Source organism: Lycium barbarum, chromosome 8, assembly GCF_019175385.1.
Source record: "Lycium barbarum isolate Lr01 chromosome 8, ASM1917538v2, whole genome shotgun sequence".
Taxonomy (NCBI): Eukaryota; Viridiplantae; Streptophyta; class Magnoliopsida; order Solanales; family Solanaceae; genus Lycium; species Lycium barbarum.
The window spans coordinates 24327401-24355018 of NC_083344.1; positions in this window are offsets into that span (position 1 = coordinate 24327401).

Sequence of the window (27618 nt, forward strand, 5' to 3'; positions counted from 1 at the left end):
GTCTGCACCGACAATATCGCCCAAGAATGCCACAGAAGTCAACCAAAATTCACATTTGGAGAATTTAGCATATAACTTCTGCTGACGGAGAATGCCAAGTACCGTCCTCAAATGATCTGAATGCTCCTCGGCTGATCGCGAGTAAATCAGAATATCATCAATAAACACAATAACAAACATGTCCAGAAAAGGCCGAAATACCCGATTCATCAGATCCATAAATACCGCTGGAGCATTAGTCAGCCCAAAAGACATAACTCTGAACTCATAGTGCCCGTACCGGGTCCTGAAAGCAGTCTTCGGGATATCTGACTCCCGCACTCGCACCTGATGATAACCTGAGCGCAGATCTACCTTCGAAAAATATTTAGCACCCTGCAGCTGATCAAACAATTCATCAATCCGGGGGAGGGGATATTAATTCTTAATAGTCACCTTATTCAGCTGCCGGTAGTCGATACACATCCGCAGTGACCCATCTTTCTTTCTAACAAACAATACCGGCGCTCCCCAGGGTGATGTGCTGGGTCTGATAAAGCCCTTATCCAACAAATCTTTCAGCTGCTCCTTCAACTCTTTCAACTCAGCCGGTGCCATCCTGTACGGGGGAATAGATATAGGCTGCGTATCCGGTATCAACTCTATAGTAAAATCAATCTCCCGCTCAGGCGGAAGGCCAGGAAGCTCGTCAGGAAATACATCTGGAAACTCACTGACGACCGGAACGGACTGAAGGGTAGGTATCTCCGCTGCAGTATGGTGCACACGAACCAAATGATAGATATAACCATTCTGGATCATCTTCTTAGCCTTGAGGTATGAAATAAACTTACCCCTCGGCGATGCTGTGGATCCGAACCACTCTATAACTGGTTCCCCTGGAAACTGGAAACGGACTACCTTTTTCTGGCAGTCAACATTAGCATAACAAGAAGACAACCAGTCCATACCCATAATGACGTCAAACTCAAGCATGTTTAACTCTATCAGATCAGCCCTAGTGCAGCGATCATAAATAGTCACAGAACAATCCCTATAGATCTGTCTCGCTATAACAAAATTCCCAACTGGCGTAGCTACCTCAAATGGCTCTATAGGATCAGACACTATCCCAATTTTACTAGCAACGAGCGGGGAAATATATGATAAAGTAGAACCAGGGTAAATCAATGCATATACAGATCTGGAGAAAACCAGTAATGTACCTGTGACGACGTTTGGCGAAGCCTCCTGATCCTGGCAGCTGGCCAAAGCATATATGCGGTTCGAGGGACCGCTAGAACCTGAAACGCCACCGCGGCCTCGACCGCGTCCTGCCGGTGCTGGCATACCTCGCCCTCCAGGGCGTGCAACAGATGGAGCAGATGATGAACCGGCGGCTAACCCTGTCGGCTGAGCCACACTACCAGAACCGCTAGCCAACGGACAATCTCTCATAAAATGGCCCTGACCACCACACGAAAAACAAGCTCCAGTGGCTCGATAGCACTCCCCAGGATGAGACTTCCCGCAATGAGAACAACGGGGCCTGGGTGGTCTGGCCTGGCTGGGGCCTCTAGATACCTGTGAACCTGCCGCTCTGGAGCTCTGACCGGCCCCAGACGGTCCCGCACTATCAAATCTCCGGCTACCTGACTGAGTACTCCGGCCGGACGGAGGTAGCTGTCTGCCTGACTGCTGCTGCTGAGGCTGTCCGCCTCGAGAATCCCCGGAATAACCTGCGGACCTAGCCCTCTTGGGCGGCCTCCTATCCCGATCTCTACCAGAATGATCAAACCTGTGACGATCCTCCATACCCATCGCATAGGCCTGAAGTCGGGCAATGTCCATATCTGTCTGCAATGACACTGCCATACAGCCGTCGATCAAATACCGATCCAATCCCATAACATATCTGTGCATCCGATCGGACATATCTGCTACCACGGCCGGTGCATATCGGGCCAGAGAATCAAACTCAAGATTATACTCGCGAACACTCCGACCCCTCTGCTGCAGATGTAAAAATCGGTCAGCCCGCGCCCGCCGTAACTCTGGGGGCAGAAAGTGGCGGGTGAATGCTGTCACAAACTGATCCCACGTAGCTGGAGGAGCACCCTCACCCCTAGATAACTCCCAAGTCTCGTACCAGTGAGTGGCAACATCTCGGAGTCTGTGCGAAGCCAGCTCGACCGACTCGGTCTCTGAAGCCCTGACCAAGTCCAGTGAGCGCCGCATCCCCCGAATAAAGTCGTGGGGGTCCTCGTCGGGCTTAGAACCGAAAAGCTCTGGAGGGCCACATAAGAAAAACTCCCGAACTCTCAGGCTGTCCCGCCTGTCATCATCATCATCGTCCCTCCACCCGCGTCTGCGAGCCTGTCCTGCCACCAGTGTAGTCAACAACTGTACAGCCTCCCTCAGGGTCCCATCCTCCGCCCCCGGCTGAGGAGCTGGAGTCTCGGGAGCGGGTACACGGACCTCTGGAGCTGCTGAAGGTCCTGCTCCAGGCTGTACTAGTGGGGGTGTAGCAGACCCCTCAGAATGAGGCACAACCTCAGGCAAATCATAAACACGAGCCCGGGTAGCTCGCTGTGCCTGACTAGTCTCCCCCATCCTCGCTTTGCCCTTCTGGGCCGCCGTTGCCTTCTTCGGAGGCATAACTGCAAAAACAATAGCGAGTCAGATCAGAATCACCCTAATAGCACAGCTCTATCGCACGATCTAAGATTCCAAAGAAAGTAACATCCTAAATGCCCTGTAGTTCCCTGTTTATAGATGTGGTGCACAACACATCGATAAACAAGACTCTACGAGACACGGCCTGTAGACATTCCGAGGACAGACTGCTCTGATACCACTTTTGTCACGACCCAGCCCCGTGGGCCGCGACTGGCACCCTACCTGGGTACCCAGACCAAATCACATATTCATTTACCAAATCCGAACGTATTTCAGAATTTCATAAAAGTCATATCAACATAGGTTGTATCAAAATATGTCCTAAGTGGTCGCACAAATCAAAATGTCATATCGAATCCAAACGGAGCGGCGGAATAGACGTCGCCGGTCATAAGTGCAAATATAAGCGTAAGGGCCATTTAGGGCCATCATAACAAACTGACCGCTGTAAGACCAAAAACAAAATCAAACAAACACACATAGGACCCTCGCCCCACATATATGACTACAGGCCTCTACGAATTCAAAACAAAGACATATGGCGAGACAGGGCCCCGCCGTACCCAAATAGTCAAATGTACAGAATATATACATAGCAAAAGAAGACTATACCAAAAATGGACTCCGAGTCAAGAAGGAGTACTCCGAAAGAGCAGAGAGTGAAGCCTAAAGTGGAGGATCACCAATGTCCGTACCTGCGGGCATAAAACGCAGCCCCCGAAGAAAGGGGGTCAGTACGAAATATGTACTGAGTATGTAAAGCATGGAGTACAGAAATATGGGCTAAAACTGAAAGCAAACCGGATATCAAAAGGGAAGTACCAATCAGTATGTCAAAATCCGTATCAAATCATATACATATACATAATGCAAACGAAATCATGCAAACGCTCAAGAACGTGGTCGCCACTCCGACGCTGGCGCCACACACAGCATAACACCAGAAGGTTTCGAATCTCCGTACATCCCCGAACACAAACATAAGTGAGCGTATCGCATCACTAGCCATATCACAGCATAACTCCAAACGGAACCCGGCCCTATGGCGAGGCCTCGGGAACCGTAACACAGCATACGGCCGAATTATCATAGGGCGCACGAATCATAACCGGCCCGGGAACCGATGAACGAAGTCATAGTAAGGCACGAGCGGAGTCGTGAGCAAACAAATGCAAATCATATTTCAAAATAGCCTTTCAAAACATAATGATTTCATAAGTCATTTCATAACCCAAAATAATCGAATACTTAGCTGATACGAAGGTTTATTTCACAAAATGTTTCCAAAGTGGTACGTATGGCTCAAAACAAAACTTAACATATCATAATAGTCAAAACATAATTCATAGAGGGAAGTCTCAAAGTCGAAGATCTCATATCGAAGTTCATCCAAAAAGAGAGCCCGATAGGACAAATAGGGCGTCTCGGGGTTAGCGGGCCCACCTCGAGTCAAATTGAGGTGGCGAACATAATTTACGAACATTTAAAGGCCAAAGGATCATACATAATGATTTCAAAGTGACCCGATCACATTTCGATAGGTTTCGAACATTTGGTTGCATTCTAGCCAAAATAGAGCCTTTAGGCTTCAATTGAATTGAATGAATAGTAGTCGTTTTGTAGATCGGGTTTCGAGGAGCAGAAATGCTCCGGAGGTTCCAATATTCACCTAACATACTAAGACATGCCAAACGAAGAAGTGGGAAGCTTTACATACCTTATAGACGTCTTATGCTTTCCCCAAAATCAAATCCCGTTTCGTCCAGAATCTGCAAATGGTCAGAGTTACCAATTAGAGATTCTTAGGCTTAAGATTTCCATTAACTTGATTTTTGTCTACCGAAATTTCGGCAGCATTTCCCCTATATATCTAACACCCCCGAGACTTAGCTCGGCTCAATAAACATCAACAACAACAACCCAAACGTCATCAAACAACATAAACCATAATCAAACCATTCTAACTTCAATGTTCTTCCTTACTATATAAGTTGGCAACTTTCATTCAAACTTCAAAATTCCAAATCTATGTCCACATTATTGTATTCATTCACTCATTCAAGGTTATTCAAACATATTCCAATCATATTCCAAACGATGTACAAAATTTCCCGAAGTTCATTACTTTCCATATTTCATCCAAAACATCAAAAATTACGACGAACATTCTAACTCGCATTGTTTCATTCCAAATTCATTAACATCAACCATAAATCACATTTAAAGTCTTTAGCATCATAATTATACAACAATATACACAAATATACAAAAGGTATACACTTTCCCATAATACTCCGCGATCATTTCCAACTCCAATTCAATTCACTAAACATTCATTTACGTCATAAAGGTCACAACGACGCAACTAACGAACTAACAAATCAATTCCACCTTGCCTTACACACCATATGGCTCACGGCTAGCATACTAAACCCACATACACACACGGCTTCATACACATACATCAAAACTACGGAATTCTCGTCTATTATCAATCCTTAACATATTTATACCAATTCCATAACATTAGAATAGCAAAATTCATACCTTTACTTGAATTTTCGACTTGCCGCAAACGTGGACCTTTCGCCAAACTAATTGTACCCCGTCGGAGAGCGTCTTGAGTTCTTTACAAATATGGGAAAATCAAGATTTTTGGACCAAAACAAAGGCTAGCAAAATTTTTCTTTCTCTCTTTCTCAAGCTCGGCCCAGAGCTATGTTAGGAGTATTGTTCAATTTTTTTTTGTGTTTGGTATGGCTTCTTGATAATTACAAGGGAAGATATGGATATATATCAACTAAGGGTCATGTGAAAATCACATGACCACTTAATGAGGGGCTTGGGCCTTGCCTTGTGGCCGGCCACCCCATTGGACTTGGGCCTAAATTTTGTTCCAATTTTCTTGGCCCAATTCATTAAAAGTCCCGTTTTGTAATTCCCGAAACTAATTTCTGAAATTCCAAATTTACCCTCGGCCTTCCCCAATGTCTTAGCACCAATATTTTCATAACCAACATAGTCATATCCACTAAAATCAAAATATTTCCTCATAACACACAAGTCTTAATTATTTCTCGATTTCCAATTATACGAAAACACGGAACATAACACATTCGTAAGAAGCGTTATCCTCATATGGAAAATTTTATCTCGAGAAAGCATATACGAGTAGCGAATTCACAATTTATTTAGAGGGACCAGAAATATGTTCTAACCCCATTTTGTTTTAGCATAGCCCATGTGAAGGGCAAAATATGCGGAAGGGCAAAAATGTCTGACGAGCAAGTTTCCTCTAATTGGAAGAATACAAAACGTATGACAAACAGTCGGGAATTGAGTGGTTCGCTCACTACTCATATATATATAATATATATACATGGAGGTAAGTATTGAAGACGATATAGTTAGAAAAATAAAAGAATTCTCGCTAGGTCGGGGTGGGACCCGCTACGAGAACGTTCTGAAAAGCTGTCAAGACCCCGACTTGTCTTAAATTACGTGACAAAAGACGTGCGGGGCAATTGGTGTAATTATACCGGCCTTAACGTGTCTAAATTCATTAAAGTTGTAAGGTTAAGCGTGCTAGGGCCAGAGCAATTCTGGGATGGGTGACCCCCTGGGAAATGCGCAAAACATTTTGCAAACATAGGTATAAGAGACGAATAGGAAATTCGGGGTAACCTAAAGGGAATTAGGATATGTGGAATGGTTAGAAACTTTATAGGGGTCACACGAGCTGAGACGGATTAGATTTCCAAAAAGGAAGAAAAAGCAGCGTAGCTCAGGAACTAGAATAAATTTGAACAAGTGATTGAAGATGTATTGTAAAAGGAAATGGCAGTGATATATATATACGTATGTGTACGGCCCCCATTTATGACTATGTCGATTGATTGGTGAACCCTAATAGCCAGTGTTGTAATATAGGGAAAACATTGACTGGATAGAATTTACGAGAAAAGGGGAAAGGTATGGTATAGATGTTACGAAGTAGACTGATATTGATTTTGCTACTGGTTGAGATTGGAAGATTCTAATACAACGATGTTTGGAAAGAAAAGAGAATAATTGAGTGGAAGGTAAGGAGATCAAAATGTCAAAAAAAAAAATGAACCGTAAGAAATGTAATTAAGCGGAGCCTCTGAAAGAGTCGACGGGAAAAGTACGAAGTCAATTGCGAAAGCAAACAAAAATGGAATAGTACAGGGCGAAGGAAAACTTAAGGCATGAAATGATGAATCATGTGCATATCTAATAATTCGATTATCGAGAAAATAGAACGACAGATAAGGAAAGGGTATGGAGGAAGAACGTGGTTACTAAAGGATAAACTGTTGCGTTAATTAAATTACTTGAGTGCCAGCTGTCGGATAAGATTGTGTACTACATAATTGTGATTCTGTTAAGGTCTCATACAGAGAAAATCAAGTTGTAGGTTAGAAAGAAAAGATATGGATATGGTATAAGTATAACCCCAAAGAGGGGGAGTGAATGAAAGTAAAGTAAAACAAGTATAAGTAGAAAAAATTGGCACATAGAAGATTGAAGCGATAAAGAATTGACCTAGGTCTTCCACATCGACTGAAATACGTAGTTCTCTGAGAATGGTCGGATTATAGCCTATGTTTCCCCGGCAGCTCAGACCGCACGAGGGAAATTATTTCGCTCATGATCTGGAATTAGCCACAGAGATTCACGTTTTAAAGATATGGCGGCATCACTTACATGGGGTCCACGTTTATATTTATACGGACCATAAGAGCCTCCAGTATATTCTAAGCCATAGGAGTTGAATTCGCGGCAGAGAAGATGGTTCGAATTATTGAAAGATTATGATGTTAATATTTTGTGCCACCCTAGAAAAGCTAACGTTGTGGCAGACGCACTTAGTCGTGAATCTATGGACGGCTTGACCGGCGTACAGTCAGAAACAAAGAATTGGTCTGTAAAACTCATCAGTCAGCTAGTCTTGGAGTCCGTTTGGTCGGTTCTAAAGGTATTGAATTTTTTGTCCGAGAAGCTGCAGAATCATCGATTATGGAAGAGGTAAAACAGCGTCAGTTTGAGGATCTATTCTAGTATGGTAGGGAGACGACCTTTGATAAGGAAGAGATTCAGCTCGAAGTTGTACCGGATGAGTATTGTTATACCGAGGCAGATTATGTGTGCCCGACATCGCAAGGCCGTTGCCCAGTGCCCGAATTGCCAGCAGATTAAAAATTGAACACCAGAAGCCTGATGGACTATTCCAGGGAATGGAAATTCTGATTTGGAAGTGGGAGATAATTAATATGGATTACATTACAGGATTGTCTCGCACTCCACGGAAGTATGATTCCATATGGATTATTGTGCAAAGGCTAACAAAAATCAGTCCACTTTCTTCCCGTCAGAAACACTTATTCAGCTGAGGATTATGCCAGACTATATGTATTAAAGGAATAGTGAGACTCCACGGAGTTCCTATATCTATTGTCACTGGCAGAGGTACTCAGTTTATGACTAAATTCTGGAGATTTGTTTTTAGGAAGGATTAGGGGCTCAGGTAAGTCTGAGCACAGTATTCCATCTTCAGAGCGACGGACAGGAAGAGTACACTATACAGACACTAGAAGATGTTACGGGCCTGTATTATTGAATTCAGAGGTAGCTGGGACGATCATCTGCCGTTGATCGAGTTTGCTTATAATGATAGCTAAGATTCTAGCTTAATACGAGGCTTTGTATGGCAGAAAATGCAGGTCACCGATTGGCTGGTTCGATATTGGCGAAACAGAGTTAATCGGTCCCGATATGATCCAGCAGGCCGTTGATAAGGTGAAACTCATCCGAGAAAGACAATTAGCAGCCCAGAGTCGACAGAGATCGTATGCTGACAAACGGCGTCGACCCTTAGAGTTCCAGGTCGGGGATTGGGTATTTTTGAAAGTATCGCCTATGAGAGGCGTAATGCGATTCGGCAAAAAGAGTAAGCTCAGTCCGCAATATATCGGACCCTATCAGATTATTTGAAAGATTGGGAATGTCGCCTACGAGTTAGATTTACCATCTGATTTGGAAGCGGTACATCCGGCATTTCATGTATCTACGCTCCGCGAATGTGTCGGTGGTCCTCCTAGAATATTTCCATCAAAAAATATTCGGGTGACGGAGGAACTATCGTACGAAGAGCAGCCTGTAGCCATTCTGGATTTCCAGGTAAGGAGATTGCGGAATAAAGATGTAGCTTCCGTGAAGGTGCTGTGGCAGAACGATAACAGGGAAGAGATGACCTGAGAAACTGAAGAGGAAATGAAGAAGAAATATCCTTACTTGGTTATATTCAATAATGAATGTGTATCATATGAGCCGACCATAAAAAGAAACTCCCCCGAAGTACTTACAGACCCTATAAGACTAATCTAACATTCGAGGACGAATGTTCTAAAGGGGGGGAGGATGTTATATCCCGTATTTTTGAACGTCGGATTATTTGTAAGCTGAGGTGGGGCCCACACATCAAGATTTTTTTTTGGAACATGTGACAAGCTATATGAATCACATATGTAAAGTTAAACACAACTCATGAAGGACCCTTGGGCCAAATCAAAGTGGAAGCCCTCCAAACGAATATTTTTAAGAAAAAGTTTCCGGGTGACCTGACTTGGAGGGGCACAAACGGTATTATAAATTTGGAATTTGGAAAAATACCATGAGATAGAAGTTATAGATAATTGAATTAGCTTTCCAACCATAGGTCGTGGGTTCCTAGGTGACGTTGGTACAAGGAGATATGGACGTTTTAAGGTCGAAAGGTCAGTGGGCTAGGCCCAACTCGGGACCAACCGAATTGGCCCAAAAAAATGAAAAGAAAAAAATTTAGGCCCAAGTTTGAAGGGAGGCCGGCCAAGCCTTGGCCCAAACCCACAATATGAAATTGTCATGTGATTAGTCATGTGACAATTATATTAAAAAGGGGTCTTTATCCTTTTGAAGCTTCAAGAAAAATTAGATAAGGAGAAGACAAAAGATGAAGAGCAAGAGAAAGGGGCCATTTCGGCCAAGACCATGGAAATTAGGTGCTTTAAATTTTGTTCCAAAAATTATTTTCTTGTAGTATTTCCACTAATTCAAGGGTCCTCTACAACATAGTATAATTGTTTCGGAAGATAAGTCATCTGTTTCATTGTTTCCGCACTTTGGCCAAGTGAAGAAGTTGAAGAGAAAGGGTAAGATTTAATTCCTTTTTATGTGTTATGAAGGTTTGGTTTATGTTGTGGGAAGTAGAAAGGGTTAAAATTCATGAAAATATGGAAGTTGCATGAATATATATATGTATGAATGTAGCCGTGTACATGTGTGGTTGTGTAGTCAAAGATGAGTTAATTTTATGTTGTATTCTAGTTGTGGTTATGGTGAAATTCATATTGGAAATGAAAGTTGATTGAATTTTATTGAAGTTGGAATTATATGTATTGGCCGATTGGTATATCGAAATTGGAATGGGAATGAATTAATTTTGTTTAATATGTTAGTTGTGTTGTGGTGATCCTTGCAATGTAAATGAAGGTAAAATGATTTAAGTTTGCATTGTAATGGAATGTAGAAGTTTGTGTCATTTTAGTATGATTTTATGACATTATGGAAATGAAGTTGTTAAGGTGCAAATAATGATGATTGTTGATGTAATAGGAAGATGGAAACATGTTATGAATAAGTATGTTAAAGATTAGAAGTTTTAGATGAATTATGACTTTGGTGGAAAGTTTGTATATTTTGTATATCTTGTGAATATTTTGTGGAAATGATATGAAATGCTTTCAAATTATATTGTGATGATCTAGATTAATGATGAATGTGAAACCATCGAGCTTGGTTTGGAAATTTGAAGTTGAAATGGAAGATATTGCACTATGTTGGAAAGGGAACTAGTTGTGCCATATTGAGTGTTTTATAGTGATTGTTGTTGTTGGGTTGTTGTTGATTGTTTTGGCCGAGTTGAATTCTCGGGGATGCTATATGTATAGGGGAGATGCTGCCCAAATTTCTGTAGAAAAGTGTTAACTTTAGATTTAAGCCTAAAGCCTTATCGTTAACATTTGGTAAATGTGACCATTTGCAGATTTTGGACGAAACGGGAAGTGAACTTCGAAAGGCGTAAAGTGCGTAAAAGGTATGTAAAGCCACCCCGATTCTTCTTTTGGCATGTCCTAGATGTACTTGGATCGGATTCACGCCTCGGAGCATATTCTGCTCATCGGAATCCGCGTATGAAATTGTCACATTTTCGTTCAATAGAATTGGACCCTTTTAGTATGCTTTAATGAAAAATTATGCAAAATTTCTCCAAATCACTTAGGAAGTTATGGAATGCCCTAGGACCTCTGTAGGTGACCCCATAAGCTTAATACACGTAATTTGAGCCCGCCGCTTTGGTTGTCCCGAGGTGGGCCCGCTATTTCCGATTTTACCCTTATGGTCCTTTGTAACTTGATGTCAAGCAATTTTTAAGGAAACGTCTTATCTACTTTTCCAACTACTAATGATGCTTATTCGGGGTACTATATTGAGTCTCTGTAAAGGTACGATATTTTGTATTGCATTTAGTTCCACTATTCCCGCTTTGCTCTCTTATTGTACTATTGCCTTATTTTCGAACAATATAAAATGAAACGTTTTAACTATCCTTTTAACTACTAAGGAAAATTGTTTTAATGATTCCCTCGAGTCTGGTAAACTATTTTGGAATATGAGAATGACCCCAGAAGGATTATTCTTCCGTAACTCATTATGACATACGACATACACCTACTATGATTCTGTCCGACTTCATTGATTTGATTTGTCATTTCGATATGCCTCATTGAGTCTCTGGAAATCTGTGATATTTTTTGTTGCATTTAGTCTCTCACTACTCCATTCGTGGATGCCCCAATGTTTCTCACACTGAGCCCGGGCCAGGATATGTTGTCAAGCGTATTCCAATGTATTGTTCGCCGTGCCTCGATGTGAGGGGGCAGGTATATATGTACATGGGTTTTGGAGTATGTTGTGCCATGTACACACATTCTGATATGATATGATCTGATATGGCCATCTGATATGATATGATATGTTATGTTACGGGGTTATCCCCTACTCTGTTCCTTATGTATGGTGGCACCAGCGTCGGGGGGTGGCCACGTTCTGTTTCGCCGAGCCCTTGGCAGGGGCCGGACATGATATGGTATATGTTTCTGAACACACTCCTCATGTTTTGAAAATATGCATTTGATACTTCGGATGTCACACTCACTTCTCTGTAAGTTCTGTTTCGGTTATGATCTTGTTCCGTATTGGGACCAGGTAAAACATATGTTTTCAACAAATACTATTTATACTTTATGATTAGCATTTTGCTAATCTGTACATTTTGTCCATTTTCTGTACCTTCTACTTTGATTATGACTTTGTTTACTACGTTTCGTGCTTTACATACTCTGTACATATTTCGTACTGACCCCCTTTCTTCGGGGGCTGTGTTTTCATGCCGCGCAGGTACAGAAGACAGATTTGTTGATCGCCTGCCTAGGACATCTATTCTGCTATATTGGGAGCGCTCTTTTGTTCAGAGCCTGTATATTGGTACAGTCTGCCGCTATATTATATATATGTATGCGATTCAGGGGTATGACGGGGCCCTGTCCCGTCTTATGATTTTGTTATGATCTGTAGAGGTCTGTAGACATACTTGTGTGGGTTCTGTATATGTTTGGGTATGATATGATCTGTGACAGCCTCATCGGCTTCCATGTACGGTGTCGGTTCATTTATGGTTATTATTAACGCCAAGCGACTTCTATATTTTAAAATATTCTGTCGTTTGCTAATTTGGGTTATTGGGTACGTTTGAGTGTCCAGCACGGACACTAGTCGCGGCTTACGGAGTTGGGTCGTGACAGATAGTGAGAGTCAATGGCGTTCCTGTATCTATTATCTCCGATAGAGGGACTCAGTTTACAGCAAAGTTTTGGGGGGTCTTTCCAAGAAGGTTTAGGGACCCAAGTGCGCCTAAGCACGGCGTTTCACCCACAGACCGATGGGCAAGCTGAACGTACTATTCAGACTCTTGAAGATATGTTACGGGAATGTATGATAGATTTTGGAGGAAAATCGGGATGACCATTTGCCACTCATTGAGTTTGCTTACAATAACAGTTACCATTATGCCAAGAGGCATTCGACAAAATCAAGAAATATCTCTCCAAACCTCCCGTTCTAGTGCCGCCTAGGGAAGGGAGTCCCCTCTTACTGTACCTGTCAGTATCAGAGAATGCTTTCAGCTTTATGCTGGCCCAGCATGATGAGGAAGGCAAAAAAGAGCATGACATCTACTATCTGAGCAAGAAGTTCACATCCTGCTAAGCGCGGTACACGGTCGTAGAAAAGACCTATTGCGCTCTGACTTGGATCGCTCAGAATCTAAGACACTATTTATTGATGTTCACCACCCACCTCATATCCCGAATGGATCCTTTGAGATACATCTTCCTGCAACCGATGCCCATGGGAAAGTTGTCTAAGTGGCAGATGTTGCTAAGTGAATTCGACATCGTATACATAGCACAAAAGGCGATTAAAGGACAAGCCATGGCTGACCTGCTGGCAGAAAGCCCCGTCGATGACGAAATTGAGCCTTTACGGACCTTCTTCCCAGATGAGGAGGTACTAGCTATACAAGAAGAGCGGACAGAACTATACAAGGGATGGAGGTTGTTCTTTGATGGGGCGGTCAATTACAAAGGATCAGGCATCGGAGCGGTGTTGATATCAGAAAAAGGACAACACTATCCAATGGCTGCAAAGCTCAACTTCAGGTGCACTAACAACATGGCAGAATACGAAGCATGTGTCCTCGGCCTCAGGATGGAATTGGACATGAACATACCAGAGCTGTTAGTAATCTGGGACTCCAATTCGCTCGTAAATTAAGTGAAAGGGAGCTGGGCGACCAAAAATGACAAAATACTCCCATACGTGAATCTGGTGCAGAGACTATGTGGGAGGTTCAAGAACATCGATTTCAGGCATACCTCGAGGGCCCAAAATGAGTTTGCAGACGCGTTGTCTACGATAGCCTTCATGATCCAGCACGCCGAAAGTGCTCACATCGACCCTTTAGAAATCACAATAAGGGAATAACAGGCTCACTGCGCCCACGTCGAAGCCTAGCCGGATGGCCAACCATGGTACGCCGACATCAAGATGTACTCGAAAAAGGGAGAATACCCCCCAAAGAGTTCAACAAATCAGAAGAAGACCGTCAGAAGACTGGCCAACGGTTTCTTCCTGAACGGGGAGGTGTTGTATAAAAGAATGCCTCACCTCAGTTTACTCAGGTGTGTAGATGTCGAAGCAGCCACAAAACTACTAAAGGAGGTGCACGCAGGGACATGCGGCCCTCACATGAATAGATTCATCCTCACAAAGAAAATCCTAAGGACGGGTTACTACTGGATGACCATGGAGCATGACTCAGGAAAATTTTGTGCAAAGATGCCATTAATGCCAGATACACAGAGATTTAATCAAGGTTCCTCCTACCGAGTTAAACACGATGATCTCACCGTGGCCCTGCGTAGCATGGGGGATGGACGTCATAGTACCCATCGAACCACTAGCCTCCAATGGACACCATTTTATCTTAGTCACCATTGACTACTTCACCAAATGGGTGGAAGCCACTTCCCACAAGTCGGTGACCAAGAAAGTCAGGCTGATTTTGTCCGAAGCAATCTAATAGGCCTCTTTGGTGTACCGAAATCCGTCAACACGGACAACGGTGCCAATTTGAATAGTCATTTGATGAAGGACATCTGCAAACGATTCTGGATAACACAAAGAAACTCTACTGCCTACCGACCACAGATGAATGGAGCCGTAGAGGCTGCTAACAAGCATATTAAGAGAATCCTGAGAAAGATGATCGACAACTACCAAGATTGGCACGAGCAGCTGCCTTATGCTTTGTTGGGGTACCAAACGACAATCCGTACTTTCATCGGGGAAACTCCCTATCTATTTGTCTACGGTACAGAAGCGGTCATACCCACAGAAGTGGAGATCCCCTCACTCCGGATCATCCAAGAGGTAGGTCTGCAAGATGTAGAGTGGGTTAAGAATTATTACGAGCAACTGGTTATGATAGAAGAGAAGAGAATGGTGGCAGTCTGCCACGGATAACTATACAGACAAAGGATGTCTCGAGCTTTCAACAAGCGAGTTAGAAACCGACTCTTCCAGATCGGACAGCTCGATCTCAAGCGAGTATTTCCCTACCAAGAATAATATAAGGGCAAATTCGTACCAAATTGGCAAGGGCCATACATGGTTCGAAAAGTACTATCTGGAGGAGCCGCAGTTTTTGTCACGACCCAACCCCGTAGGCCATGACTAGTGCCCGACCTGGACACCCGTATACATACCTGTCAGATATAATCAAACTGAAACTACGAACAATATGGAACGTTACAAAAGAACTCCAAAAGTTCATAGCGTCATCATATATGTATATTCAGATATATTGTCTCCTGAGGAGTCACAACTGATCAAATCATAAAATGATACGCAAGCCGACAAGGCTGCCACTACACATCAGTATCATGTCATATGCAAGCCGGTAAGGCTACCAGTACAGCCGGACATCATATCATAGCACATCGTATAGACGCAACTGAATAGAACTTATACACAACCCACACATATGTGTACAGAATAGCGAAATATGACGGGACAGGGCCCCGTCGTACCCCTGGATAAAATATACATATATATATATCATAAGATCTGTACTAAAAGTCTAAATCCGGAACAACGGAGCTCTCCAAGACAGCTGAATAGAAGTCCTATGCTGAAGGGTCACCAAATCGACTATCTGTACCTACAGGCATGAAACGCAGCCCCCCGAGGAAAGGGGGTCAGTACGGAATATGTACTGAGTATATAAAGCATGAAATACAATAAGGGAGATCATAACTGAAGTAGAGACTCCAGGAGACAAGTATGATAATCAAGAAATCACTGTACCTGTGCCTTACGAAACAAAATCATGCATATCATTATCACATACCGTACGCGGTCCATTATGGGACTCGGTGAATAAAATCATACCATCATATCGTCATACCATCATATCATCATATACATATACCATACACGGCCCTCTAGTGAGGGACTCGGTGAATAGAGTCGTGTACACGTATACAGTACCCGGCCCATCATGGGACTCGGTGCCATAATCATATCATCATATAACGTACCCGGCCCTCTAGTGAGGGACTCGGTGAACAATGCAATGAAACTGTGCACGAATACATACCCGGCCCGGGACTCGGTGAAAGATATATTAACAGTATGCACGAGTAGAATATCATGAGCAACCATATACCACTACATCATCATCTGAGACTCAATAGAATAAGTGGACTAACTAACACTCGAATATCAAGACAATAGTCATGGTAAGTATGGATGTCAATAAGAACTATATCAACTAGAGCCTCAGGAATCACACGTCATGTGCCAAGATAATGCAAAACAGCTATTGGAAGTCAAGGACGCTAATCATTACAGAGTCTTTAAGAATAGGAAATCTCACACACCAACTACTATCCAACGTATAAAGGACTCGAGGGGAAACTCAATCACTTAAGAGTTCTAGTATCAAGAAGTGAATAAGAATCATGAATCACACTCAAGACTTATGAATAGAATTACCCCAAAGTTCATATCATTCATCAGTTAAATCTAAGACATGCCAAAATAAAGAAGGGACAACTTTACATACCTGTTTAACGACTATTCGCAAATTCGTTCGCTTTGTCGCCCCCTTTAGCCTATTTAACGTCAAAGTAACATTATCGTTAGTAACTATACCTTCTAGTTCGTAAATCCGTAGCCCATCGCCTATAGAACTTATTCTTTAACTTATACTTTCTCGTTAAGGGTTTTTCATTATTAAGGACTTAACGAAAATCGGGCAGCATTTCCCCTATATATTCGCCTAACCCGAATTTTCAATTATTCTCCTGTTAACACAGAAATACCAACAACAGAGATATACATATAAAATTCTCACACTTTAGCCCATAACAATTCTAGCAACCCAACAACCTTTCTAAACCCATTTCAACCCACAATTCCCTATAACATCGATTTTATGCATTTTCTTAATTCCAATTTCGTCTGATCCAATTTTAATAATTCCATTACAATACTATTAACACAATTACACCACAAAATAAGAAAATCTTACCAAAATTTTCTCGGAGGAATTTCTACGCTCAATTGCTCCAATGGCTCCAATTTCTTCTTTTCCAACTTAATATTCAATGTTGCTATCACCTCCTTGGACTTGTAAATTACCTTGGAATTAAATCACAGCAAGCAAAATATTTTTTTTCCTTAAGGACCATGGCTGGCCGAGAGTATGGCAGCCATGGTTATGCCTTTCTTTCTCCTTCTCTTAGGCTTTCAATTGTAAAATGAAAGTGGTAACCTTAATTTGGTCATTGCCAAGTATATTTATATGGTGTCCCTTCCTTGGACACGTGCCCACCCCCATGACTCATCAATTACTTTGTTTTGTTTTTTTTTTAATTTTTGGGTGGGGCCCACTTTCCATAATTAGATTAATTAATTAATTAATTAATCAATAATCCTCACTTAATAATTTAATCACAATTAATTAGTTCCTAATCTCCAATAATATTTCTACACTAAATAAAATTTATAAACAATTTATGTTTTAATTAAAATTGAAAATTAAAGATTTCTATTTCGTGTCCGAAAATGATCTCCTCTTTAACTTGAGTCGATTCTCTTGCGAATAATTAGACGTATAAATATACGGGGTATAACATCCTTCCCCCCTTTAGAACATTCGTCCTTAAATGTTAAACTGATCTTGAATTCCCAATACTCTCTCAAGTGTTCTACATATCTTATTGTACTAACACTCACTTGCTGTCTATTTTGCCATACTCCTTTCCCTTTCTCTATTCACCATTTGGTTTTCTCATGTCCTACTATAGGAGAGATTTCCTATCCTTTCTCCTTTACTACTTATATGTCACAATATCATTAGCCAATAACTCCGTTGTCAACATCATAACCTCTAATCCAGTATAGCCTTGCTATTCTTTATAATATCTTTTAAGTTACTCGTTACCATTTTCTTGTCGTATTCTTCCTTTTTAGGAGCATCCACCTTCTGATGTCATATTATCCAAGATCTTTACCAATAATTCTCTGCACTGTCTCAAATACCATCTTGGCTTCTATCCGTTTATTGTTGGCCTTCGAATCTCGCTAACTTGTTTCAGCAAAGGACCTCACTTAAAGTTTAAGTTTTCACATTAAACGTGTTGCAGTGTCAGTTGATTTCATCTTACACTTGCATTTTTCTCATCCGCTTCCCCCCTTTTGGGTGTACTCACATCATTATCTATTTATACTCTGTTCTATGTCCCTATTTCTAATCTCACATTCATCCTATCCCTTTTTTTCCAATTCACTTGGTATACTGTACCATCCTCATGTCTTTCTTTATAATTTATAACTTGATTATCCACGTACGAAACCTTAACACAATCACGAGGTGATGAGAACTCTCGATATATAGTACAAAATCTCATCTGATGGTTGGTACTCGAGTAATATAATTAATGTAGCAATTTATCCAAAGCCACATTCCATTCATTCCAATCAGTAATTAGCTAGTGCTTATAATCGTTTCAAATTCTCCATTCGGTAGCACTTATATTCTGATGATAAGTGTTCCAAAATCTCCTATAACACCATCTTTATCCCAACGGACATTATTTGTTTCTTCTAATAAATCCACAATACATCAGTTGTTTCGCAAATCCGCAATCCTTGTCTTTTAAGGATTTCACCATTTTCGAGGTGAAGTCACATACACGTAGTACTCCTTTATGCCTCATGCTCTTTCATCGTTGTTGTATACCCAACGCTAACTTCTAACTTACTCAAAATCATATCAAATTCGTTTTAATAGTGGTCTTGTCTCATCACTTTTTCGTCGTACTACACCTTAAGTTTGTAGCTATATATTTCCTTTTTTTTTTCCTACGCTCATACTCAATTAATTATGTCTGCCTTGAGTGCTTCCTTTAGTATTCCTTTCATTTCTCCAATCTGTGTCCATCTTTTATTTTGTTCACGAGGAATCTCATGCTACTCCTGTATCCTTCAGAAAACACTACTCCTGCATAACCCCTCTCTCATTTTCATAGTATATTCTGTTCATCCCTACATATTCTTATCATACCTCATTTCTGACACTCATTCTGTCTCGTTGCTCATCTTCCTTTAGGTTGGTCTTCCAAAATTCTGTCACTTATATTACCCGTTTCCTTAGCTATACACGTCATAACACCTCGCTACACTGTAATCCCTCTCGCTTTCTTTCTATCTTCTTCTTTCAATTACTTCTTCTCTTTCTGTGCTCGCTTCCACTTTCGTTACCACTTGATCTCTATTCTGAACTTTCCTTATAGGACTTGGTAGGTCTTCCTTATTCGTTCTATATTTGCTTTTCCGTTTCTCACTAATCACATCATATCCTTTAGTTACTTCCTTGCTAGGCTTTACTCATTTCTATAAAAATCTTTATGGTATTCACATTGCATCCTGTTCGTAATCCATCCTATAACGCAACACTTTTTAATCTTATTCACGATTCTTACTATGTTTTAATTACACTCTGTGGACTAGGTGTACTTAACCCTTCATCCTTTCTGATCAATCTTATCCTTAATATCTCACAAGCTGTTTTATTAAACACTCTTCTTCCTCCGTACTTTTATCTCAATCATACTATGACTCATTTTAACTGTAAACTCGTCGTGATTTATCCCTACTTATCGGTTCACTCGATACCTCAATAAAATATTTTGTTAAGAGTTGCCACCTTTTTATAAATCATCCCTTAATATCACAAGCCCTTCCGAATCATCCTAACATTTCATCAACAATATATGAAATACATGATCCTAAACAGCCCACAAGTCTGAGCTTTCTTTCCACAAATTCCATCTCCAATTAGTTGATTAAGAACTAATAAAATGTCACCTTGAAGCATTCTCCAACCACCACCAAGAGAAAAACTAGAATCCGACAAGCACCACAGGACGTCTAATGCTTGATTTACATAGTTTACCTCCATACTTGTTCTTGGGTCTTGAGCGAACCATTTAGTTCACAAACTACTTGTTGTATGCTTTGTACTCTTCCAATAAATTGAAACTTAATTGATGGACGTTTCTATCCTTCGACATGAGCTTTTTCTAAGGCAAAATGTGGTTGGAAAGTATTCTGGTCCGTTCAAATGAATTGCGAATTTGCTGCTCATATACGCTTCTTCGAAACAAAGTTTCCCAAATTAAGAATGATGCCTCTTACGGATGACGTGGGGGGTATCTCTTAAAGCTTTATCCCAGCATAATAAATTTTCCCTATCAGTATCAACTTTCAAGACATATTATGAACTTATATCTCATTCTCTTCTTTTTCCTATTTCTGGGAAAATTTGGGCAGAGTTTTCTCTGTACTTCTTACTATCCCAAAACCTGCACGCAGGAAATACCAACAATGCCTCACGGGGCCAACATATATACGTATATATCATATCGTATCATAGCCACACAGGGCTCCCAATTTCCAATAAAAAGTATAAAGGTGTCGGAACTTACCTCACATATCGCACCTCGAGACGTATCTGATCCTTTAACGATCTGTTCTGTTATACTTTCCTATCCACCTTCTCTTTCATCCTCCAACTTTACATTTCAATCATATTTCAATATTTGCACCTTATCTGACATGCCTCTTTCGCACCGTTACTTACCAGTGTACTTTGTAACTGTCAATATCATCGGTCGCTTTCTTCTGTCGATGTCGTTCTTCATCTGAAATCAAAGGTTAGTATAAGGAATTTCATTTCCTATGGCTGGGATATATCGCACGATCTTAGATATGAAAGAAAGGTAACATCCTAAATGTACTGTAGCTTCCTGTTTATAGATGTGGTGCACAACACACCGATAAACAAGACTCTACTAGACACGGTCTGTAGACACTACGAGGACGAACTGCTCTGATACCACTTTTGTCACGACCCAACCCCGTAGGCCATGACTAGTGCCCGACGTGGACACTCGTATACATACCTTTCAGATATAGTCAAACTGAAACTACTAACAATATGGAACTTTACAAAAGAACTCCGAAAGTTCATAGCGTCATCATATATGTATATTCAGATAAATTGTCTCCTGAGGAGTCACAGCTGATCAAATCATAAAATGATACGCAAGCCGACAAGGCTGCCACTACACATCAGTATCATGTCATATGCAAGCCAGCAAGGCTGCCACTACAGACGGACATCATATCATAGCACATCGTATAGACGCAACTGAACAGAACTCATACACAACCCACACATATGTCTACAGACCTCTAAGAGTACGAATAGCGAAATATGACGGGACAGGGCCCCGTCGTACCCCTGGATAAAATATACATATATATATATCATAAGATCTGTACTAAAAGTCTAAATCCGGAACAACGGAGCTCTCCACGACAGCTGAATAGAAGTCCTATGCTGAAGGGTCACAAAATCGACTATCTGTACCTGCGGGCATGAAACGCAGCTCCCCGAGAAAAGGGGGTCAGTACGGAATATGTACTGAGTATATAAAGCATGAAATACAATAAGGGAGATCATAATTGAAGTAGAGACTCCAGTAGACAAGTATGATAATCAAGACATCACTGTACCTGTGCCTTACGAAACAAAATCATACATATCATTATCACATACCGTACCCGCCCCATTATGGGACTTGGTGAATAAAGTCATATCATCATATCGTCATACCATCATATCATCATATACATATACCGTACCCGGCCCTCTAGTGAGGGACTCAGTGAATAGAGTCGTGTACACGTATACCGTACCCGGCCCATCATGGGACTCGGTGCCATAATCATATCATCACATCATCACATCATCATATCATCATATAACGTACCCGACCCTCTAGTGAGGGACTCGGTGAACAATGCAGTGAAACTGTGCACGAATACATACCCGGCCCGGGACTCGGTGAAAGATATATTAACAGTATGCACGAGTAGAATATCATGAGCAACCATATACCACTACATCATCATCTGAGACTCAATAGAATAAGTGGACTAACTAACACTCGAATATCAAGACAATAGTCATGGTAAGTATGGATGTCAATAAGAACTATATCAAATAGAGCCTCAGGAATCACACGTCATGTGCCAAGATAATGCAAAACAGCTATTGGAAGTCAAGGACGTTAATCATTACAGAGTCTTTAAAAATAGGAACTCTCACACACCAACTACTATCCAACGTATAGAGGACTCGAGGGGAAACTCAATCACTTAAGAGTTATAGTATCAAGAAGTGAATAAGAATCATGAATCACACTCAAGACTTATGAATAGAATTACCCCAAAGTCCATATCATTCATCAGTTAAATCTAAGACATGCCAAAAGAAAGAAGGGACAGCTTTACATACCTGTTTAACGACTATTAAATCTGTTCGCTTTGTCGCCCCCTTTAGCTTATTTAACGTCAAAGTAACGTTATCGTTAGTAACTATACCTTCTAGTTAGTAAATCCGTAGCCCATCGCCTATATAACTTATTCTTTAACTTATACTTTCTCGTTAAGGGTTTTTCATTATTAAGGACTTAACAAAAATCGGGCACCATTTCCCCTATATATTCGCCTAACCCGAATTTCCAATTATTCTCCTGTTAACACAGAAATACCAACAACAGAGATATACATATAAAATTCTCACACTTCAGCTCATAATAATTCTAGCAACCCAACAACCTTTCTAAACCCATTTCAACCCACAATTCCCTATAACATCGATTTCATGCATTTTCTTAATTCCAATTTCGTCCAATCCAATTTTAATAATTCCATTACAATACTATTAACACAATTACACCACAAAATAAGAAACTCTTACCAATGTTTTCTTGGAGGAATTTCTACGCTCAATTGCTCCAATGTTTACAATTTCTTCTTTTCCAACTTAATATCCAATGTTGCTATCACCTCCTTGGACTTGTAAATTACCTTGGAATTAAATCAAAGCAAGCAAAATATTTTTTTTTCCTTAAGGACCATGGCTGGCCGAGAGTATGGCAGCCATGGTTATGCCTTTCTTTCTCCTTCTCTTAGGCTTTCAATTGTAAAATGAAAGTGATAACCTTAATTTGGTTATTTCCAAGTATATTTATATGGTGTCCCTTCCTTGGACCCGTGCCCACCCCCCATGACTCATCAATTGCTTTGTTTGATTTTTGTTTTGTTTTTGTTTTAATTTTCGGGTGGGGCCCACTTTCCATAATTAGATTAATTAATTAATTAATTAATCAATAATCCTCACTTAATAATTTAATCACAATTAATTAGTTCCTAATCTCCAATAATATTTCTACACTAAATAAAATTGATAAACAATTTATGTTTTAATTAAAATTGAAAATTAAAGATTTCTATTTCGTGTCCGAAAATGATCTCGTCATTAACTTGAGTCGATTCTCTTGCGAATAATTCGACGTATAAATATACGGGGTATAACAGTCTTAGCCGAAATGGACGGGCAGGAATGGCCCAAGGCTATTAATGCCGAAGCGCTCAAGATATACTACGTTTAGGATTCCATTTGCTTGTAATTGCATTGTTATTTTCTTGTAATCGAACCTTTTACTTGTACTTGAACTGCAATAGGAGAAAAACAAGTCATCTATGTGATAAACTATGCAATGACCTAATTTCCCATGCCGAGATACGTAGGCAGTCCATATCGGACCCGGTCGCTTTATTAGAAAAAAACAACAACCCAAAACTCAACTACTTTTCCCGAACTATGTTCGACCTGAATTCCTGCTGCCACAGGATATGTAGGCGCTTTCGAGGTCGGTCGTCGCAAAAGAAAAACCCAAAATCATTAAAGAAACCCTAGAGGCAACGAAAGGAAAAGGAAGCGGCGAAATCAAACCGCGAGGACCGACCAGTGCCAACTCCGCATTGGGGCAGAATTTTTGAGAGAGTCTCAAAAATTCCTACCAAGAAGCAATTAATAAGAAGATAGCACAGTGAAATCTTACACTGGGGCAGAATGTTTCAGGGGACCTCAAAAATTCCCGTCAGACTGGAGGACGACAACGCTGATCGGCCTTTTAGGAAACTCACAATTTTTCTGTGGATGCAGGTCTTAACAAGAAAGTGACAAAACTTTGAAAGTCAAATCCAGCGAGAAAACTTATTAAACTAGAATATGCGCCACAAGACAGATGGACGGAAGAAAATATGTCTGACCCATGGACGGATCACACAAGGGAAGTACGAAAAAACACGCTCGATTGAGGGGGTTTAGCAAATGAAGGGAAGGCGCATTGCATTGAAGGAAGTAGCTGACCAAAGGGTCACAAGATGGACAAAATGACAAAGGAATAGTGGACCAAAAAGGTCGCGAAGCAAATAAATGGCAAAGAAATATTCGACCAAACAGGTCAATATAACAAATGGACAAGCGTAAAGACGCATTCGACCAAAAGGGTCCCGCCGCAAACAAAAGAAGCACAGCCGGCCACAAGGGTCGCAACCCACACATATGAATGAAAGAAAAATCATCCTACTGTAGGGGCCGTATCTATATCCTTCAATTCTTTTCAACTCTTCAGTTCCTTAAATTTAGTTCAATCTTTTACTTTCCTGCTGCCGAGAGGGCCATTGCACGTTTATTTTCTGCTGCCGAAAGGGCCATGCCGAGAGGGTCATTACACGTTTATATTCTGCTGCCGAGAGGGCCATTGCACGTTTATTTTCTGCTGCCGAGAGGGCCATTGCACGTTTATTTTCTGTCGCTGAGAGGGCCATACCGAGAAGGCCATTGCACGTTTATTTTCTGCTGCCGAGAGGGCCATTGCATGTTTATTTTCTGATGTCGAGAGGGCCATTCATACATTCATTCATACTGTCGAGAGGGCCATTCATGCATTCTGTCATACTACCGAGAGGGCCATGCATGCATTCATTCATACTGCCGAGAGGACCATTGATTCATTCATTCATATTGCCAAGAGGGTCGTTCATCCATTCATGTATACCGCGGAGAGGGCCATTCATTCATTACATTACATACTGCAATCACATGTTTGCTTTTGTTGCAGAAAGAATGTCACGAAGACATCTAAAATACGTTTAGATTTCGGGAGCAGGGTGCACAATTCTCCGAGAGAAAGCCAACCTGCTGAACTGGGTCCGGACAAATTACAGAGCAAACGTGAAAATTTTCTTACGCGGCTGACCAAAAATGGTGCCCATGAGAGTCAAGCTCTCCGGCCAGGACTTGGAGGATCTGCTCCCAGACTCAGCCAAGTTTGTCTGCTTGTAGTTCCTTCTACTAAAAAAAAAATCGCGATCGGTCGGATACACATCGGAAAGTGAAGGTATTCCCACATAAGGGACACACCTTTCTCCAGCGATATCGAACTACATGTGGCCTGATTCCCTAATGCTAGGGATATGTAGGCAAACTCAAGACCAGAGAGTCGGTCACCTTCCCGCCAGCCTGTGAGAAAACGTCTCGACACCGGTGATCTCAGGACCTTTCAGCTACGCACCTGAAATCTTTAGTAGAGTTGAACTACAGGTGGCTTGAATTCTCGTGTAACCCGAGATATGTAGGAAACCCAGAAGTCAGGGTCCGGCGACGGTTGTGTGCATTATTTGAAATTTAGAGGGTAAGATGCGTCGGGTCCGACAAAAATTAGGGTTAGTCAAATTTCGTTGCTGAGGGATGGTCCCACCATCCCCGAACACCGAAGAGGCAGTTGTTGACACTAATATTTGACCTCCCAAGATCTATTTTAAGTGCTCGGGGTCCTTGGACAATAAATAAAATTTGTTATGCACCCCTAAGGGGGTCTAGGTATTTTTTATAAATTATTTAGGAAAACATGTCACCCTATTGAGTTGATAAAGAAATATTTGAAGTATTTTAAATTTTGTGGAGATTTTATTTTGGAAGAAATTGAAATTACGCGGAGGGGAAAGAAAACCCCTTCTTAATGATTATTCGTTCAATTAATTAAATCAGGAAAATTAGATTAATGAGCAATTTTATTTCAGTTTTATTGTCCAAGGCATTTTGAGTAATTAAAAGGGATGACCATTTTACCCTTTTCTATGCGTGCTTGCGTAATCGATTTATTTTCTTAACTTATAGGCTGGTGTCTGCAAAAGATTTTCTCTTTTATTTTAAGGATTGTTTTCTTAAACTATTTAAGTCCTAATGGACTAACAATTGGGTTTTGTATTTATTTAATTATGTGTTAGCTTTTGTTTTTCCTACCCACCATATATATGTATGTATATACACCATTTATATATCAATATACATGGTGTATATACACACATGTATATGTACATGGGACCAGGCCTTAAACGGATAGGCCAGGCCTCGTCCAGTTGGACCAACAACCCGACCCATCTGACAGTTAAAAGGATTAACTTTAGTCTGTTTAATACTTGTTTTTACTTGTTTTAGTTGGGTTTGGTAGTTATGGTAATCTCTGTTAGTTGATTATGGTTATAAATAGTAGCTTGCCTAGGTTGGGAGTTGGTGTTAATTACTTAATGACATTGTTTAATTAGTCTCTGTTTGTATACCTGCAATTTAAGCTTGGTCTGAAATGGTATGGTCGTTGATAGGGTTTGTTGATCTTAGACCATTGTGTTCCTAGATCTGTCATGGTTGTCTCTTATAGAAAAGTGGGATTTTTGGGGAAAGGTGAATTTGTTTAAGTATTTGTTTTTTTTTTTTTTTCAAATTAATGAGTATGAAAACTGTGTTCAGGTTTTGTTAAAAGAGTGGGTTCATGATGATCCTCCTTATGATAGTTGTTTGTGCCTTTTTTCTAGTTCTGCTTGGCTGAGGCTTGCACTAGAGGTGTGTCTATGTTCCAACTTGAAATTTATATAGTTTTTTCTTCTAGTTGACGGCTGATGGTCCATGGCTAGGGTAGTGGTGGTTATGACGCTTGTGTGCATTATTTGAAATTTAGAGGGTAAGATGCGTCGGGTCCGCCAAAAATTAGGGTTAGTTAAATTTCGTTGCTGAGGGATGGTCCCACCATCCCCGAACACCGAAGAGGCAGTTGTTGACACTAATTTTTGACCTCCCAAGATCTATTTTAAGTGCTCGAGGTCCTTGGACAATAAATAAAATTTGTTGTGCACCCCTAAGGGGATCTAGGTATTTTTTATAAATTATTTAGGAAAACATGTCACCCTATTGAGTTGATAAAGAAATATTTGAAGTATTTTAAATTTTGTGGAGATTTTATTTTGGAAGAAATTGCAATTACGCGGAGGGGAAAGAAAACCCCTTCTTAATGATTATTCGTTCAATTAATTAAATCAGGAAAATTAGATTAATGAGCAATTTTATTTCAGTTTTATTGTCCAAGGCATTTTGAGTAATTAAAAGGGCTGACCATTTTACCCCTTTCTGTGCGTGCTTGCGTAATCGATTTATTTTCTTAATTTAAAGGCTGGTGTCTGCAAAAGATTTTCGCTTTTATTTTAAGGATTGTTTTCTTAAACTATTTAAGTCCTAATGGACTAACAATTGGGTTTTGTATTTATTTAATTATGTGTTAGCTTTTGTTTTTCCTACCCACCATATATATGTATGTATATACACCATTTATATATCAATATACATAGTGTATATACAAACATGTATATGTACATGGGACCAGGCCTTAAACAGGTAGGCCAGGCCTCGACCAGTTGGACCAACAACCCGACCCATCTGACAATTAAAAGGATTAACTT